Below are 15992 nucleotides of genomic sequence, written 5' to 3'. Positions count from 1 at the left end.
CTTAGATATTAGGCCAGAGTACGAGTTAAGACCCTAGCTATTAGGCCAGAGTAAGAGTTAAGACATTAACCATTAGGCCAGAGTACGAGTCTAAGACCTTAGCTATTATGCCAGAGTAAGGGTAAAGACCTTAACCAGTAGGCCAGAGTAAGAGTTAAGACCTTAACCTGTAGGCCAGAGTACAAGTCTAAGACCTTAGCTATTAGGCCAGAGTACGAGTCTAAGACCTTAGCTATTAGGCCAGAGTAAGAGTTAAGACCTTAACCAGTAGGCCAGAGTAAGAGTTAAGACCTTAACCAGTAGGCCAGAGTAAGAGTTAAGACCTTAGCTATTAGGCCAGAGTAAGAGTTAGGACCTTAGCTATTAGGCCAGAGTACGAGTCTAAGACCTTAGCTGTTAGGCCAGAGTAAGAGTTAAGACCCTAACCAGTAGGCCCGAGTCAGAGTTAAGAACTTAGCTATTAGGCCAGAGTGAGAGTTAAGACCTTAACCATTAGGCCAGAGTACGAGTCTAAGACCTTACCTATTAGGCCAGAATACGAGTCTAATACCTTAGCTATTAGGACAGAGTAAGAGTTAAGACCTTAACCAGTAGGCCAGAGTAAGAGTTAAGACCTTAGCTATTAGGCCAGAGTACGAGTCTAAGACCTTAGCTATTAGGCCAGAGTAAGAGTTAAGACATTAGCTATTAGGCCCCAGTAAGAGTTAAGACCTTAGCTATTAGGCCAGAGTACGAGTCTAAGACCTTAGCTATTATCCCAGAGTAAGAGTTAAGACCTTAACCAGTAGGCCAGAGTATGAGTCTAAAACCTTAGCTATTAGGCCAGAGTAAGAGTTAAGACCTTAACCAGTAGGCCAGAGTAAGAGTTAAGACCTTAACCATTAGGCCAGAGTATGAGTCTAAGACCTTAGCTATTAGGCCAGAGTAAGAGTTAAGACCTTAGCTATTAGGCTAGAGTGAGAGTTAAGACCTTAACCAGTAGGCCAGAGTAAGAGTTAAGACCTTAGCTATTAGGCCAGAGTAGGAGTTAAAAGCTTAACCATTAGGCCAGAGTACGACTCTAAGACCTTAGCTATTAGGGCAGAGTACGAGTCTAAGACCTTAGCTATTAGGCCAGAGTAAGAGTTAAGACCTTAACCAGTAGGCCAGTGTACGAGTCTAAGACCTTAGCTATTAGTCCAGTGTAAGAGTTAAGACCTTAGCTATTAGGCCAGAGTAAAAGTTAAGACCTTAACCATTAGGCCAGAGTACGAGTTAAGACCTTAGCTATTAGGCCAGAGTAAGAGTTAAGACTTTAACCAGTAGGCCAGAGTACGAGTTAAGACCTTAGCTATTAGGCCAGAGTAAGAGTTAAGACCTTAACCAGTAGGCCAGAGTAAGAGTTAAGACCTTAACCATTAGGCCAGAGTATGAGTCTAAGACCTTAGCTATTAGGCCAGAGTAAGAGTTAAGACCTTAGCTATTAGGCCAGAGTAAGAGTTAAGACCTTAGCTATTAGGCCAGAGTAGGAGTTAAAAGCTTAACCATTAGGCCAGAGTACGAGTCTAAGACCTTAGCTATTAGGCCAGAGTACGAGTCTAAGACCTCAGCTATTAGGTCAGAGTAAGAGTTAAGACCTTAACCAGTAGGCCAGAGTAAGAGTTAAGACCTTAACCAGTAGGCCAGAGTACAAGGCTAAGACCTTAGCTATTAGGCCAGAGTACGAGTCTAAGACCTTAGCTATTAGGCCAGAGTAGGAGTTAAGACCTTAACCATTAGGCCAGAGTACGAGTCTAAGACCTTAGCTATTAGGCCAGAGTACGAGTCTAAGACCTTAGCTATTAGGTCAGAGTAAGAGTTAAGACCTTAACCAGTAGGCCAGAGTAAGAGTTAAGACCTTAACCAGTAGGCCAGAGTACAAGGCTAAGACCTTAGCTATTAGGCCAGAGTAAGAGTTAAAACCTTAGCTATTAGGCCAAAGTAAAAGTTAAGACCTTAACCATTAGGCCACAGTACGAGTCTAAGACCTTAGCTATTAGGCCAGAGTAAGAGTTAAGACCTTAACCATTAGGCCAGAGTACGAGTCTAAGACCTTAGCTATTAGGCCAGAGTACGAGTCTAAGACTTTAGCTATTAGAGCAGAGTAAGAGTTAAGACTAGGGGTGGGCGGAATTTGCGTAATCGCGTTACGCAAATCTCCGCGAAACAGTAAAAAATCTCCGCGAACACGCAGAAATTCCGCGAACACACGGAATTGCTTGTTCGCGATGCTTTTTTCCTGTTCGCAATTGCTGTTTGCGTGCTCGGGGAGAAATATCTCGCGAACACGCATTTTGAGAACGCGAACAAGCAAATATTTCGCGAAGTTGCGGAAAGCAGTATTTTGGGCAATTTCTCGTTCTCCGCGGAACGCGAAATTACCCAAATTCCGCAAATTCCGCGAGCGGAACGGAATTTGCCGCCCAGGCCTAGTTAAGACCTTAGCTATTAGGCCAGAGTAAAAGTTAAGACCTTAGCTATTAGGCCAGAGTAAGAGTTAAGACCTTAACCAGTAGGCCAGAGTAAGAGTTAAGACCTTAACCAGTAGGCCAGAGTACGAGTCTAAGACCTTAGCTATTAGTCCAGTGTAAGAGTTAAGACGTTAGCTATTAGGCCAGAGTAAAAGTTAAGACCTTAACCATTAGGCCAGAGTACGAGTCTAAGACCTTAGCTATTAGGCCAGAGTAGGAGTTAAGACCTTAACCATTAGGCCAGAGTACAAGTCTAAGACCTTAGCTATTAGGCCAGAGTACGAGTCTAAGACCTTAGCTATTAGGCCAGAGTAAGAGTTAAAAACTTAGCTATTAGGCCAAAGTAAAAGTTAAGACCTTAACCATTAGGCCACAGTACGAGTCTGAGACCTTAGCTATTAGGCCAGAGTAAGAGTTAAGACCTTAACCATTAGGCCAGAGTACGAGTCTAAGACCTTAGCTATTAGGCCAGAGTACGAGTCTAAGACCTTAGCTATTAGAGCAGAGTAAGCGTTAAGACCTTAACCATTAGGCCAGAGTACGAGTTAAGACCTTAACCAGTAGGCCAAATTACGAAGCTAAAACCTTAGCTATTAAGCCAGAGTAAGAGTTAAGACCTTAGCTATTAGGCCAGAATAAAAGTTAAGACCTTAACCATTAGGCCAGAGTACGAGTCTAAGACCTTAGCTATTAGGCCAGAGTAAGAGTTAAGACCTTAACCATTAGGCCAGAGTACGAGTCTAGGACCTTAGCTATTAGGCCAGAGTACGAGTCTAAGACCTTAGCTATTAGGCCAGAGTAAGAGTTAAGACCTTAGCTATTAGGCCAGAGTAAGAGTTAAGACCTTAACCATTAGGCCAGAGTACGAGTCTAAGACCTTAGCTATTAGGCCAGAGTAAGTGTTAAGACCTTAGCTATTAGGCCAGAGTAAGAGTTAAGACCTTAAACATTAGGCCAGAGTACGAGTCTAAGACCTTAGCTATTAGGCCAGAGTAAGTGTTAAGACCTTAGCTATTAGGCCAGAGTAAGAGTTAAGACCTTAACCAGAAGGCCAGAGTAAGAGTTAAGACCTTAACCAGTGGGCCAGAGTAAGAGTTAAGACCTTAACCAGTAGGCCAGAGTAAGAGTTAAGACCTTAACCATTAGGCCAGAGTATGAGTCTAAGACCTTAGCTATTAGGCCAGAGTAAGAGTTAAGACCTTAGCTATTAGGCCAGAGTAAGAGTTAAGACCTTAATCAGTAGGCCAGAGTACGAGTCTAAGACCTTAGCTATTAGGCCAGAGTAAGAGTTAAGACCTTAACCATTAGGCCAGAGTACAAATCTAAGACCTTAGCTATTAGGCCAGAGTAAGAGTTAAGACCTTAACCAGTAGGCCAGAGTAAGAGTTAAGACCTTAACCATTAGGCCAGAGTACGAGTCTAAGACCTTAGCTATTAGGCCAGAGTAAGAGTTAAGACCTTAGCTATTAGATAAGAGTAAGAGTTAAGACCTTAACCAGTTGGCCAGAGTACGAGTCTAAGACCTTAGCTATTAGGACAGAGTAAGAGTTAAGACCTTAGCTATTAGGCCAGAGTAACAGTTAAGACCTTAACCAGTAGGCCAGAGTAAGAGGTAAGACCTTAACCATTACCAGCGTACGAGTCTAAGACCTTAGATATTAGGCCAGAGTACGAGTTAAGACCCTAGCTATTAGGCCAGAGTAAGAGTTAAGACATTAACCATTAGGCCAGAGTACGAGTCTAAGACCTTAGCTATTATGCCAGAGTAAGGGTAAAGACCTTAACCAGTAGGCCAGAGTAAGAGTTAAGACCTTAACCTGTAGGCCAGAGTACAAGTCTAAGACCTTAGCTATTAGGCCAGAGTACGAGTCTAAGACCTTAGCTATTAGGCCAGAGTAAGAGTTAAGACCTTAACCAGTAGGCCAGAGTAAGAGTTAAGACCTTAACCTGTAGGCCAGAGTACGAGTCTAAGACCTTACCTATTAGGCCAGAATACGAGTCTAATACCTTAGCTATTAGGACAGAGTAAGAGTTAAGACCTTAACCAGTAGGCCAGAGTAAGAGTTAAGACCTTAGCTATTAGGCCAGAGTACGAGTCTAAGACCTTAGCTATTAGGCCAGAGTAAGAGTTAAGACATTAGCTATTAGGCCCCAGTAAGAGTTAAGACCTTAGCTATTAGGCCAGAGTACGAGTCTAAGACCTTAGCTATTATCCCAGAGTAAGAGTTAAGACCTTAACCAGTAGGCCAGAGTACGAGTCTAAAACCTTAGCTATTAGGCCAGAGTAAGAGTTAAGACCTTAACCAGTAGGCCAGAGTAAGAGTTAAGACCTTAACCATTAGGCCAGAGTATGAGTCTAAGACCTTAGCTATTAGGCCAGAGTAAGAGTTAAGACCTTAGCTATTAGGCTAGAGTGAGAGTTAAGACCTTAACCAGTAGGCCAGAGTAAGAGTTAAGACCTTAGCTATTAGGCCAGAGTAGGAGTTAAAAGCTTAACCATTAGGCCAGAGTACGAGTCTAAGACCTTAGCTATTGGGCCAGAGTACGAGTCTAAGACCTTAGCTATTAGGCCAGAGTAAGAGTTAAGACCTTAACCAGTAGGCCAGTGTACGAGTCTAAGACCTTAGCTATTAGTCCAGTGTAAGAGTTAAGACCTTAGCTATTAGGCCAGAGTAAAAGTTAAGACCTGAACCATTAGGCCAGAGTACGTGTTAAGACCTTAGCTATTAGGCCAGAGTAAGAGATAAGACTTTAACCAGTAGGCCAGAGTACGAGTTAAGACCTTAGCTATTAGGCCAGAGTAGGAGTTAAAAGCTTAACCATTAGGCCAGAGTACGAGTCTAAGACCTTAGCTATTAGGCCAGAGTACGAGTCTAAGACCTTAGCTATTAGGTCAGAGTAAGAGTTAAGACCTTAACCAGTAGGCCAGAGTAAGAGTTAAGACCTTAACCAGTAGGCCAGAGTACAAGGCTAAGACCTTAGCTATTAGGCCAGAGTAAGAGTTAAAACCTTAGCTATTAGGCAAAAGTAAAAGTTAAGACCTTAACCATTAGGCCACAGTACGAGTCTAAGACCTTAGCTATTAGGCCAGAGTAAGAGTTAAGACCTTAACCATTAGGCCAGAGTACGAGTCTAAGACCTTAGCTATTAGGCCAGAGTACGAGTCTAAGACCTTAGCTATTAGAGCAGAGTAAGAGTTAAGACTAGGGGTGGGCGGAATTTGCGTAATCGCGTTACGCAAATCTCCGCGAAACGGTAAAAAATCTCCGCGAACACGCAGAAATTCCGCGAACACACGGAATTGCTTGTTCGCGATGCTTTTTTCCTGTTCGCAATTGCTGTTTGCGTGCTCGGGGAGAAATATCTTGCGAACACGCATTTTGAGAACGCGAACAAGCAAAAATTTCGCGAAGTTGCGGAAAGCAGTATTTTGGGCAATTTCTCGTTCTCCGCGGAACGCGAAATTACCCAAATTCCGCAAATTCCGCGAGCGGAACGGAATTTGCCGCCCAGGCCTAGTTAAGACCTTAGCTATTAGGCCAGAGTAAAAGTTAAGACCTTAGCTATTAGGCCAGAGTAAGAGTTAAGACCTTAACCAGTAGGCCAGAGTAAGAGTTAAGACCTTAACCAGTAGGCCAGAGTACGAGTCTAAGACCTTAGCTATTAGTCCAGTGTAAGAGTTAAGACGTTAGCTATTAGGCCAGAGTAAAAGTTAAGACCTTAACCATTAGGCCAGAGTACGAGTCTAAGACCTTAGCTATTAGGCCAGAGTAAGAGTTAAGACCTTAACCATTAGGCCAGAGTACGAGTCTAAGACCTTAGCTATTAGGCCAGAGTACGAGTCTAAGACCTTAGCTATTAGAGCAGAGTAAGCGTTAAGACCTTAACCAGTAGGCCAGAGTACGAGTTAAGACCTTAACCAGTAGGCCAAATTACGAAGCTAAAACCTTAGCTATTAAGCCAGAGTAAGAGTTAAGACCTTAGCTATTAGGCCAGAGTAAAAGTTAAGACCTTAACCATTAGGCCAGAGTACGAGTCTAAGACCTTAGCTATTAGGCCAGAGTAAGAGTTAAGACCTTAACCATTAGGCCAGAGTATGAGTCTAGGACCTTAGCTATTAGGCCAGAGTACGAGTCTAAGACCTTAGCTATTAGGCCAGAGTAAGAGTTAAGACCTTAGCTATTAGGCCAGAGTAAGAGTTAAGACCTTAACCATTAGGCCAGAGTACGAGTCTAAGACCTTAGCTATTAGGCCAGAGTAAGTGTTAAGACCTTAGCTATTAGGCCAGAGTAAGAGTTAAGACCTTAACCATTAGGCCAGAGTACGAGTCTAAGACCTTAGCTATTAGGCCAGAGTAAGTGTTAAGACCTTAGCTATTAGGCCAGAGTAAGAGTTAAGACCTTAACCAGAAGGCCAGAGTAAGAGTTAAGACCTTAACCAGTAGGCCAGAGTAAGCGTTAAGACCTTAACCATTAGGCCAGAGTACGAGTTAAGACCTTAACCAGTAGGCCAGAGTACGAAGCTAAGACCTTAGCTATTAGGCCCGAGTAAGAGTTAAGACCTTAGCTATTAGGCCAGAGTACGAGTCTAAGACCTTAGCTATTATCCCAGAGTAAGTGTTAAGACCTTAACCAGTAGGCCAGAGTACGAGTCTAAAACCTTAGCTATTAGGCCAGAGTAAGAGTTAAGACCTTAACCAGTAGGCCAGAGTAAGAGTTAAGACCTTAACCATTAGGCCAGAGTATGAGTCTAAGACCTTAGCTATTAGGCCAGAGTAAGAGTTAAGACCTTAGCTATTAGGCCAGAGTAAGAGTTAAGACCTTAGCTATTAGGCCAGAGTAGGAGTTAAAAGCTTAACCATTAGGCCAGAGTACGAGTCTAAGACCTTAGCTATTAGGCCAGAGTACGAGTCTAAGACCTTAGCTATTAGGCCAGAGTAAGAGTTAAGACCTTAACCAGTAGGCTAGAGTAAGAGTTAAGACCTTAACCAGTAGGCCAGAGTACAAGGCTAAGACCTTAGCTATTAGGCCAGAGTAAGAGTTAAAACCTTAGCTATTAGGCCAAAGTAAAAGTTAAGACCTTAACCATTAGGCCACAGTACGAGTCTACGACCTTAGCTATTAGGCCAGAGTAAGAGTTAAGACCTTAACCATTAGGCCAGAGTACGAGTCTAAGACCTTAGCTATTAGGCCAGAGTACGAGTCTAAGACCTTAGCTATTAGAGCAGAGTAAGCGTTAAGACCTTAACCATTAGGGCCAGAGTACGAGTTAAGACCTTAACCAGTAGGCCAGATTACGAAGCTAAGACCTTAGCTATTAGGCCAGAGTAAGAGTTAAGACCTTAGCTATTAGGCCAGAGTAAAAGTTAAGACCTTAGCTATTAGGCCAGAGTAAGAGTTAAGACCTTAACCAGTAGGCCAGAGTAAGAGTTAAGACCTTAACCAGTAGGCCAGAGTACAAGGCCAAGACCTTAGCTATTAGACCAGAGTAAGAGTTAAAACCTTAGCTATTAGGCCAAAATAAAAGTTAAGACCTTAACCATTAGGCCACAGTACGAGTCTAAGACCTTAGCTATTAGGCCAGAGTAAGAGTTAAGACCTTAACCATTAGGCCAGAGTACGAGTCTAAAACCTTAGCTATTAGGCCAGAGTACGAGTCTAATACCTTAGCTATTAGAGCAGAGTAAGCGTTAAGACCTTAACCATTAGGCCAGAGTACGAGTTAAGACCTTAACCAGTAGGCCAGATTACGAAGCTAAGACCTTAGCTATTAGGCCAGAGTAAGAGTTAAGACCTTAGCTATTAGGCCAGAGTAAAAGTTAAGACCTTAACCATTAGGCCAGAGTACGAGTCTAAGACCTTAGCTATTAGGCCAGAGTAAGAGTTAAGACCTTAACCATTAGGCCAGAGTACGAGTCTAGGACCTTAGCTATTAGGCCAGAGTACGAGTCTAAGACCTTAGCTATTAGGCCAGAGTAAGAGTTAAGACCTTAGCTATTAGGCCAGAGTAAGAGTTAAGACCTTAACCATTAGGCCAGAGTACGAGTCTAAGACCTTAGCTATTAGGCCAGAGTAAGTGTTAAGACCTTAGCTATTAGGCCAGAGTAAGAGTTAAGACCTTAACCATTAGGCCAGAGTACGAGTCTAAGACCTTAGCTATTAGGCCAGAGTAAGTGTTAAGACCTTAGCTATTAGGCCAGAGTAAGAGTTAAGACCTTAACCAGTAGGCCAGAGTAAGAGTTAAGACCTTAACCAGTAGGCCAAAGTAAGAGTTAAGACCTTAACCATTAGGCCAGAGTACGAGTCTAAGACCTTAGCTATTCGGCCAGAGTACGAGTCTAAGACGTTAGCTATTAGAGCAGAGTAAGCGTTAAGACCTTAACCATTAGGCCAGAGTATGAGTTAAGACCTTAACCAGTAGGCCAAAGTACGAAGCTAAGACCTTAGCTATTAGGCCCGAGTAAGAGTAAAGACCTTAGCTATTAGGCCAGAGTACGAGTCTAAGACCTTAGCTATTATCCCAGAGTAAGAGTTAAGACCTTAACCAGTAGGCCAGAGTACGAGTCTAAAACCTTAGCTATTAGGCCAGAGTAAGAGTTAAGACCTTAACCAGTAGGCCAGAGTAAGAGTTAAGACCTTAACCATTAGGCCAGAGTATGAGTCTAAGACCTTAGCTATTAGGCCAGAGTAAGAGTTAAGACCTTAACCATTAGGCCAGAGTACGAGTCTAAGACCTTAGCTATTAGGCCAGAGTAAGAGTTAAGACCTTAGATATTAGGCCAGAGTAAGTGTTAAGACCTTAACCATTAGGCCAGAGTACGAGTCTACGACCTTAGCTATTAGGCCAGAGTAAGTGTTAAGACCTTAGCTATTAGGCCAGAGTAAGAGTTAAGACCTTAACCAGTAGGCCAGAGTAAGAGTTAAGACCTTAACCATTAGGCCAGAGTACGAGTCTAAGACCTTAGCTATTAGGCCAGAGTACGAGTCTAAGACCTTAACCAGTAGGCCAGAGTAAGAGTTAAGACCTTAACCATTAGGCCAAAGTACGAGTCTAAGATCTTAGCTATTAGGCCAGAGTAAGAGTTAAGACCTTAGCTATTAGGCCAGATTACGAGTCTAAGACCTTTGCTATTAGGCCAGAGTAAGAGTTAAGACCTTAGCTATTAGGCCAGAGTAAGTATTAAGACCTTAACCAGTAGGCCAGAGTAAGAGTTAAGACCTTAACCATTAGGCCAGAGTATGAGTCTAAGACCTTAGCTATTAGGCCAGAGTAAGAGTTAAGACCTTAGCTATTAGGCAAGAGTAAGCGTTAAGACCTTAGCTATTAGGCCAGAGTAAGAGTTAAGACCTTAACCAGTAGGCCAGAGTAAGAGTTAAGACCTTAACCAGTAGGCCAGAGTAAGAGTTAAGACCTTAACCATTAGGCCAGAGTATGAGTCTAAGACCTTAGCTATTAGGCCAGATTAAGAGTTAAGACCTTAACCATTAGGCCAGAGTACAAATCTAAGACCTTAGCTATTAGGCCAGAGTAAGAGTTAAGACCTTAACCAGTAGGCCAGAGTAAGAGTTAAGACCTTAACCATTAGGCCAGAGTACGAGTCTAAGACCTTAGCTATTAGGCCAGAGTAAGAGTTAAGACCTTAGCTATTGGGCCAGAGTAAGAGTTAAGACCTTAACCAGTAGGCCAGAGTACGAGTCTAAGACCTTAGCTATTAGGACAGAGTAAGAGTTAAGACCTTAGCTATTAGGCCAGAGTAACAGTTAAGACCTTAACCAGTAGGCCAGAGTAAGAGGTAAGACCTTAACCATTAGGCCAGAGTACGAGTCTAAGACCTTAGCTATTAGGCCAGAGTAAGAGTTAAGACCTTATCCAGTAGGCCAGAGTTAGAGTTAAGACCTTAACCAGTAGGGCAGAGTAAGAGTTAAGACCTTAACCATTTGGCCAAGAGTACGAGTCTAAGACCTTAGCTATTAGGCCAGAGTAAGAGTTAAGACCTTAACCATTAGGCCAGAGTACGAGTCTAAGACCTTAGCTATTAGGCCAGAGTACGAGTCTAAGACCTTAGCTATTAGAGCAGAGTAAGAGTTAAGACTAGGGGTGGGCGGAATTTGCGTAATCGCGTTACGCAAATCTCCGCGAAATGGTAAAAAATCTCCGCGAACACGCAGAAATTCCGCGAACACACGGAATTGCTTGTTCGCGATGCTTTTTTCCTGTTCGCAATTGCTGTTTGCGTGCTCGGGGAGAAATATCTCGCGAACACGCATTTTGAGAACGCGAACAAGCAAAAATTTCGCGAAGTTGCGGAAAGCAGTATTTTGGGCAATTTCTCGTTCTCCGCGGAACGCGAAATTACCCAAATTCCGCAAATTCCGCGAGCGGAACGGAATTTGCCGCCCAGGCCTAGTTAAGACCTTAGCTATTAGGCCAGAGTAAAAGTTAAGACCTTAGCTATTAGGCCAGAGTAAGAGTTAAGACCTTAACCAGTAGGCCAGAGTAAGAGTTAAGACCTTAACCAGTAGGCCAGAGTACGAGTCTAAGACCTTAGCTATTAGTCCAGTGTAAGAGTTAAGACGTTAGCTATTAGGCCAGAGTAAAAGTTAAGACCTTAACCATTAGGCCAGAGTACGAGTCTAAGACCTTAGCTATTAGGCCAGAGTAGGAGTTAAGACCTTAACCATTAGGCCAGAGTACAAGTCTAAGACCTTAGCTATTAGGCCAGAGTACGAGTCTAAGACCTTAGCTATTAGGCCAGAGTAAGAGTTAAAAACTTAGCTATTAGGCCAAAGTAAAAGTTAAGACCTTAACCATTAGGCCACAGTACGAGTCTAAGACCTTAGCTATTAGGCCAGAGTAAGAGTTAAGACCTTAACCATTAGGCCAGAGTACGAGTCTAAGACCTTAGCTATTAGGCCAGAGTACGAGTCTAAGACCTTAGCTATTAGAGCAGAGTAAGCGTTAAGACCTTAACCATTAGGCCAGAGTACGAGTTAAGACCTTAACCAGTAGGCCAAATTACGAAGCTAAAACCTTAGCTATTAAGCCAGAGTAAGAGTTAAGACCTTAGCTATTAGGCCAGAGTAAAAGTTAAGACCTTAACCATTAGGCCAGAGTACGAGTCTAAGACCTTAGCTATTAGGCCAGAGTAAGAGTTAAGACCTTAACCATTAGGCCAGAGTACGAGTCTAGGACCTTAGCTATTAGGCCAGAGTACGAGTCTAAGACCTTAGCTATTAGGCCAGAGTAAGAGTTAAGACCTTAGCTATTAGGCCAGAGTAAGAGTTAAGACCTTAACCATTAGGCCAGAGTACGAGTCTAAGACCGTAGCTATTAGGCCAGAGTAAGTGTTAAGACCTTAGCTATTAGGCCAGAGTAAGAGTTAAGACCTTAAACATTAGGCCAGAGTACGAGTCTAAGACCTTAGCTATTAGGCCAGAGTAAGTATTAAGACCTTAGCTATTAGGCCAGAGTAAGAGTTAAGACCTTAACCAGAAGGCCAGAGTAAGAGTTAAGACCTTAACCAGTGGGCCAGAGTAAGAGTTAAGACCTTAACCAGTAGGCCAGAGTAAGAGTTAAGACCTTAACCATTAGGCCAGAGTATGAGTCTAAGACCTTAGCTATTAGGCCAGAGTAAGAGTTAAGACCTTAACCAGTAGGCCAAAGTAAGAGATAAGACCTTAACCAGTAGGCCAGAGTACGAGTCTAAGACCTTAGCTATTAGGCCAGAGTAAGAGTTAAGACCTTAGCTATTAGGCCAGAGTAAGAGTTAAGACCTTAATCAGTAGGCCAGAGTACGAGTCTAAGACCTTAGCTATTAGGCCAGAGTAAGAGTTAAGACCTTAACCATTAGGCCAGAGTACAAATCTAAGACCTTAGCTATTAGGCCAGAGTAAGAGTTAAGACCTTAACCAGTAGGCCAGAGTAAGAGTTAAGACCTTAACCATTAGGCCAGAGTACGAGTCTAAGACCTTAGCTATTAGGCCAGAGTAAGAGTTAAGACCTTAGCTATTAGATAAGAGTAAGAGTTAAGACCTTAACCAGTAGGCCAGAGTACGAGTCTAAGACCTTAGCTATTAGGACAGAGTAAGAGTTAAGACCTTAGCTATTAGGCCAGAGTAACAGTTAAGACCTTAACCAGTAGGCCAGAGTAAGAGGTAAGACCTTAACCATTACCAGCGTACGAGTCTAAGACCTTAGATATTAGGCCAGAGTACGAGTTAAGACCCTAGCTATTAGGCCAGAGTAAGAGTTAAGACATTAACCATTAGGCCAGAGTACGAGTCTAAGACCTTAGCTATTATGCCAGAGTAAGGGTAAAGACCTTAACCAGTAGGCCAGAGTAAGAGTTAAGACCTTAACCTGTAGGCCAGAGTACAAGTCTAAGACCTTAGCTATTAGGCCAGAGTACGAGTCTAAGACCTTAGCTATTAGGCCAGAGTAAGAGTTAAGACCTTAACCAGTAGGCCAGAGTAAGAGTTAAGACCTTAACCTGTAGGCCAGAGTACGAGTCTAAGACCTTACCTATTAGGCCAGAATACGAGTCTAATACCTTAGCTATTAGGACAGAGTAAGAGTTAAGACCTTAACCAGTAGGCCAGAGTAAGAGTTAAGACCTTAGCTATTAGGCCAGAGTACGAGTTAAGACCTTAACCAGTAGGCCAGATTACGAAGCTAAGACCTTAGCTATTAGGCCAGAGTAAGAGTTAAGACCTTAGCTATTAGGCCAGAGTAAGAGTTAAGACCTTAGCTATTAGGCCAGAGTAGGAGTTAAAAGCTTAACCATTAGGCCAGAGTACGAGTCTAAGACCTTAGCTATTAGGCCAGAGTACGAGTCTAAGACCTTAGCTATTAGGTCAGAGTAAGAGTTAAGACCTTAACCAGTAGGCCAGAGTAAGAGTTAAGACCTTAACCAGTAGGCCAGAGTACAAGGCTAAGACCTTAGCTATTAGGCCAGAGTAAGAGTTAAAACCTTAGCTATTAGGCCAAAGTAAAAGTTAAGACCTTAACCATTAGGCCACAGTACGAGTCTAAGACCTTAGCTATTAGGCCAGAGTAAGAGTTAAGACCTTAACCATTAGGCCAGAGTACGAGTCTAAGACCTTAGCTATTAGGCCAGAGTACGAGTCTAAGACTTTAGCTATTAGAGCAGAGTAAGAGTTAAGACTAGGGGTGGGCGGAATTTGCGTAATCGCGTTACGCAAATCTCCGCGAAACAGTAAAAAATCTCCGCGAACACGCAGAAATTCCGCGAACACACGGAATTGCTTGTTCGCGATGCTTTTTTCCTGTTCGCAATTGCTGTTTGCGTGCTCGGGGAGAAATATCTCGCGAACACGCATTTTGAGAACGCGAACAAGCAAAAATTTCGCGAAGTTGCGGAAAGCAGTATTTTGGGCAATTTCTCGTTCTCCGCGGAACGCGAAATTACCCAAATTCCGCAAATTCCGCGAGCGGAACGGAATTTGCCGCCCAGGCCTAGTTAAGACCTTAGCTATTAGGCCAGAGTAAAAGTTAAGACCTTAGCTATTAGGCCAGAGTAAGAGTTAAGACCTTAACCAGTAGGCCAGAGTAAGAGTTAAGACCTTAACCAGTAGGCCAGAGTACGAGTCTAAGACCTTAGCTATTAGTCCAGTGTAAGAGTTAAGACGTTAGCTATTAGGCCAGAGTAAAAGTTAAGACCTTAACCATTAGGCCAGAGTACGAGTCTAAGACCTTAGCTATTAGGCCAGAGTAGGAGTTAAGACCTTAACCATTAGGCCAGAGTACAAGTCTAAGACCTTAGCTATTAGGCCAGAGTACGAGTCTAAGACCTTAGCTATTAGGCCAGAGTAAGAGTTAAAAACTTAGCTATTAGGCCAAAGTAAAAGTTAAGACCTTAACCATTAGGCCACAGTACGAGTCTAAGACCTTAGCTATTAGGCCAGAGTAAGAGTTAAGACCTTAACCATTAGGCCAGAGTACGAGTCTAAGACCTTAGCTATTAGGCCAGAGTACGAGTCTAAGACCTTAGCTATTAGAGCAGAGTAAGCGTTAAGACCTTAACCATTAGGCCAGAGTACGAGTTAAGACCTTAACCAGTAGGCCAAATTACGAAGCTAAAACCTTAGATATTAAGCCAGAGTAAGAGTTAAGACCTTAGCTATTAGGCCAGAGTAAAAGTTAAGACCTTAACCATTAGGCCAGAGTACGAGTCTAAGACCTTAGCTATTAGGCCAGAGTAAGAGTTAAGACCTTAACCATTAGGCCAGAGTACGAGTCTAGGACCTTAGCTATTAGGCCAGAGTACGAGTCTAAGACCTTAGCTATTAGGCCAGAGTAAGAGTTAAGACCTTAGCTATTAGGCCAGAGTAAGAGTTAAGACCTTAACCATTAGGCCAGAGTACGAGTCTAAGACCTTAGCTATTAGGCCAGAGTAAGTGTTAAGACCTTAGCTATTAGGCCAGAGTAAGAGTTAAGACCTTAACCATTAGGCCAGAGTACGAGTCTAAGACCTTAGCTATTAGGCCAGAGTAAGTGTTAAGACCTTAGCTATTAGGCCAGAGTAAGAGTTAAGACCTTAACCAGTAGGCCAGAGTAAGAGTTAAGACCTTAACCAGTAGGCCAGAGTAAGCGTTAAGACCTTAACCATTAGGCCAGAGTACGAGTTAAGACCTTAACCAGTAGGCCAGAGTACGAAGCTAAGACCTTAGCTATTAGGCCCGAGTAAGAGTTAAGACCTTAGCTATTAGGCCAGAGTACGAGTCTAAGACCTTAGCTATTATCCCAGAGTAAGAGTTAAGACCTTAACCAGTAGGCCAGAGTACGAGTCTAAAACCTTAGCTATTAGGCCAGAGTAAGAGTTAAGACCTTAACCAGTAGGCCAGAGTAAGAGTTAAGACCTTAACCATTAGGCCAGAGTATGAGTCTAAGACCTTAGCTATTAGGCCAGAGTAAGAGTTAAGACCTTAGCTATTAGGCCAGAGTAAGAGTTAAGACCTTAGCTATTAGGCCAGAGTAGGAGTTAAAAGCTTAACCCTTAGGCCAGAGTACGAGTCTAAGACCTTAGCTATTAGGCCAGAGTACGAGTCTAAGACCTTAGCTATTAGGCCAGAGTAAGAGTTAAGACCTTAACCAGTAGGCTAGAGTAAGAGTTAAGACCTTAACCAGTAGGCCAGAGTACAAGGCTAAGACCTTAGCTATTAGGCCAGAGTAAGAGTTAAAACCTTAGCTATTAGGCCAAAGTAAAAGTTAAGATCTTAACCATTAGGCCACAGTACGAGTCTAAGACCTTACTATTAGGCCAGAGTAAGAGTTAAGACCTTAACCATTAGGCCAGAGTACGAGTCTAAGACCTTAGCTATTAGGCCAGAGTACGAGTCTAGACCTTAGCTATTAGGCCAGAGTAAGAGTTAAGACCTTAACCATTAGGCCAGAGTACGAGTCTAAGACCTTAACCATTAGGGCCAGAGTACGTGTTAAGACCTTAACCAGTAGGCCAGAGTACGAGTCTAAGACCTTAGCTAT

The sequence above is a fragment of the Triturus cristatus genome, chromosome 4_1 (assembly GCF_964204655.1).
Source record: "Triturus cristatus chromosome 4_1, aTriCri1.1, whole genome shotgun sequence".
In the NCBI taxonomy this organism is placed as follows: domain Eukaryota; kingdom Metazoa; phylum Chordata; class Amphibia; order Caudata; family Salamandridae; genus Triturus; species Triturus cristatus.
Note: the sequence above shows the minus strand (reverse complement) of the source record.